We start from the raw sequence: 4,003 nt of genomic DNA on the forward strand, positions 1-4,003 counted from the left end.
TCTTGATGCATATGTAATCACCTTATTGTGTTGCATTAGCACACAACCCAATCCTTTGTATGAAGCATCACTGAATATCATAAATTCTCCATTGTCATCTGGTAGTACTAATATCAGAGCGGTAACTAACTTCTGCTTTAGCTCTTGAAAGCTTCCTTCATATTCTGCATTTCATTCAAACTTCTAGTTCTTCCTTGTCAACTTAGTCAATGGTGTGGTGATCTTTGAAAATTCTTTTACGAACCTTCTATTGTATCCAGTTAATCCTAGAAAACTTCTTACTTTCGTAAGCATCCTTGGTCTTTCCCAACTCATGACTGCTTCAATCTTTGCGGGATCTACCCTAATTCTTTCACTCCCAATTATATGCCCTAGAAATTGAACCTCTCTTAACCAAAACTCACACTTTGAAAATGTCGCGTATAACTTCTCTTGTCTGAGGGTTTCCAATGTTATCCATAAATATTATTCGTGCTCTTCTTCTGACTTGGAGTATATCAAAATGTCATCAATGAAAACCATGACAAATTTGTTTAAGTATTTCTAAAAAGCTCGATTCATAAGTTCCATAAAAGTTGCAGGGGCATTGGTTAACCCAAAAGGCATGACTAAAACTCATAATGTATGTATCTTGTTTTAAATGCCATCTTCGGAATATCCTCTGCTTTGATCTTTAACTGATGGTATCCTGACCTCAAATCAACCTTGGAGAAACACCTAGCTCTTTTTAATTGGTCAAACAGATCATCTATCCTTGGTAACAGATATCGGTTCTTAATCATCAACTTGTTCAACTCCCGATAATCTATACACAACCTCAAACTTCCATCCTTCTTTACAAACAGAACTGGCGCTCCCCATGGCGACGTACTTGGACTTATTACTCCTTTATTCAAAAGTTTTTATAGCTGACTCGCTAACTCTTTTATCTCTGCTGGTGCCATTGTATATGGTGCCTTCGAAACGGGTTCTGCTCCTAGAGCAAGGTTGATCTCGAACTTAATTTGTCAATCTGGCGGTAGTCCTGGTAACTCTTCTGAAAACACGTCCGAAAACTCTTTAACCACTGAGATCTCTTCTAAGAAGGAAACTTCCTTCTTTATATCCACTACATAGGGTAGAAATGCTTCACGACCTTTTCTAAGCAACTTTTTAGCTTGAACAACTGTAAGAAATAATTATCCTTGCCTTTGACCTCTAAATATTACCTTTTCTCCATTTTCTGCTCTTAGATAAACCTTTTTAGATCTACAATCTATCTGAGCATTATTCTTTCCTAACCAATCCATTTGTAATATTATATCAAATTCCCCTAACTTGAAGAGTATCAAGTCAGCTGGGAACTTATGCCCGGAGATATCAATCTCACACTTTGAACATAATTGGCTTACAGATATCTTCTCCTGATTAGCAATTACCAAATTCTTTACTTTACTCATAGATTTTCTATCACATCCTAGTCTATCAAAAAAAGTTGCAGATATAAAGGATCTCGTAGCTCCCAAATCAATCAATACCTTAGCTTCAATATTATTCACCGAAATCTTACCTGCTATCACTTCTAAATTTTATACTACATCCTTCATTTTCAAGTCTAAAGTTCTTGATGCCGCTTGTGGAACTGTTTCAGATGGTGGAGGTAAAGCCAATACCTCAGCTGGTACAGTCGAACTGGTGGTTGCTACGCTCATCATACTCCTGATTGATCCTGCCGATTTGCACTCTCTATCCATGTATGCTGGCTTCCCATACTTGAAGCATACAACTCCCGTCTCCTGAGCTTTACATTCATTAGCCAAATGGACCTTTTGATTGCACCGATAACATGTCATATTAATCTTGTTGCACACTCCTGGATGCTTCTTTCCACAATGCTTACATTCAACCCTTGGCGGCCTATTCTCCTTCGCTTGACCTTGATTATTCTGATAACTCACTTGGTTATCCAATCTCCTATTCATCTCTCCTTTCCTTTGAGAATTCCCATTCTTGTGGAACTCAATCTTCTTCACATCCCTATCTTGCGGATTCCCGGATCCTGATCTATATTGGCGAAAAGAAACCTTCCTTTTCTTGTTATCTCTATCCTTCGTGGATTGTACTCCGTTACTCTCAATCAAAGCTGCTTTCTGCACTACTCCTGCATAAGTATTAATCTTGAACATCGACACCTTATCTCGAATCTAATACTCAAGGCCTTGTTGAAACCTTTTTGCCTTATCTTCCTCAGTATTCAAATAATTCATCATAAATCTAGACAACTCTGTAAACTTCTTCTCATATTCCAGGACAGTCATACTTCTTTGGTTTAATTCCAGATATTTTATCTCCATTTGATTCTGCATATACTTAGGATAATACTTCTTCAGAAATAGTTCCTTGAATCGCCCCCAAGCAATCGTTTAAGTTTCCTCCAAAGCTCGAACTGAATTCCCCAATAAGTAACTTCGCCTTTCAGGAAATAACTAGCATATACCGTCTGCTGTTTTTCTCCTAGTTGAACTAACTCAAACGCTTGTTCCATCTCTCTTATCCATATGTTGGCTATAACTGGATCAGTGGTATCATGAAAAGCTGGAGGGTTTATATTCTGAAAATCTTTAAAAGTCATAACTGGTTGAGGAGGATGTTCTCAAGCTTGAGCATACCTTTATAAGTATCCTTTCGCATGAACAACCTGGTGGATCTGGTTGATGTTGGTGTTGATCATGATTCTCTGGAATTCGAAATTGTAGTTGTTGGAATTGTTATTGAAGAGTTTGTTGTTGCTGATCTATTGCATTGGTTTGTTATTGTAGGGTTTCCAATATTCAAAGAATATTGGGATCTGTTGGGGTTTTAGTAGAAGTACTGGTTTGTTTCGTCTTTTTACGTGGCATGAATCTGAAATAGAAGGTATAACAAAATAGTTGTGAATATTTCAAATATTTCAAAGTTGAGGTGTTACGAAGTTAATGTGATCACATGCATTCAGATTCCGATTAATAGCAATAAAGATGATATACAGTTCTAGATATAGAAACAAAAGCGAAACCAAAGCAAAATGATAGTGCACAATCATTAAAATAGGGTTTAACTTCCAACATAACCGGATAAGGTATGAATTTAAAAGACATAGTTCTGAAGGGAAATGAGGCAACTACATAGTTCGAAAGATACAACAACATAAAGGGTAGCCAACTAGAAAGGAAATAGGAATTTGGCTCCTAGTTCGGCCTAATGGTCATCCTCCTAAGTCTCCCCGTTATCATCTCGAGCTATTGGGATCTCCACCCACTGCTCCCCTGAAGAACCTTCACGATGCCCTGGATTTTATCTGCTACCATCTGGATGGTTTACTGGCTGTTACAGTCACGGTGTGCCGGCATCTCCCCGAGCTTAGTGTTAACGAACTGTGTCAAGGAATCAAGTCTCACAATCAGCCGTGTCTTAGGTTCCTCTTTAAGTCGTGAATCATTTTCAAAAGCTATATCCAGTCACTCCATAAGTCGATCATACTTCCCTGGAAGCCTATCGAACTGAAGCCTCAAGTCATCATACACGGAGAAAGCCATAGTATCGGATGGTGCTGAGAATGAGGAGGAATGCATCCTTTGCTGAAGAACTATATATATACATATATATATATATATACGAAGGGAAAATTAGCGACTTACTTGAATAATATCTACCCACTTTCTCGTATTATATATATATATATATATCTACCCTATAACCTATCTGGACTGTTCAGGGACTCTAAACCATAGCTCTGATACAAAAACCTGTCACAGCCCGAAACTATAACTAAAAGATAACAACTGATAAAAATAATTATCACAAATGGCGGTTTATGATATAATCCAAGATCGCAAAGGTTCAGTGTTTGAACAGTCCAACACTAGCAACTATTACAACTTTTACATAGCTACCGGTCCTCACACGAATGCTGGCTATACTACCTGAGCTCTCACATAAGCCTCGACATCTCTAGTGGACTTACGAGCAGTCTGCTTGAATCTAA

The sequence above is a fragment of the Apium graveolens genome, chromosome 2, assembly GCF_009905375.1.
Source record: "Apium graveolens cultivar Ventura chromosome 2, ASM990537v1, whole genome shotgun sequence".
Taxonomy (NCBI): Eukaryota; Viridiplantae; Streptophyta; class Magnoliopsida; order Apiales; family Apiaceae; genus Apium; species Apium graveolens.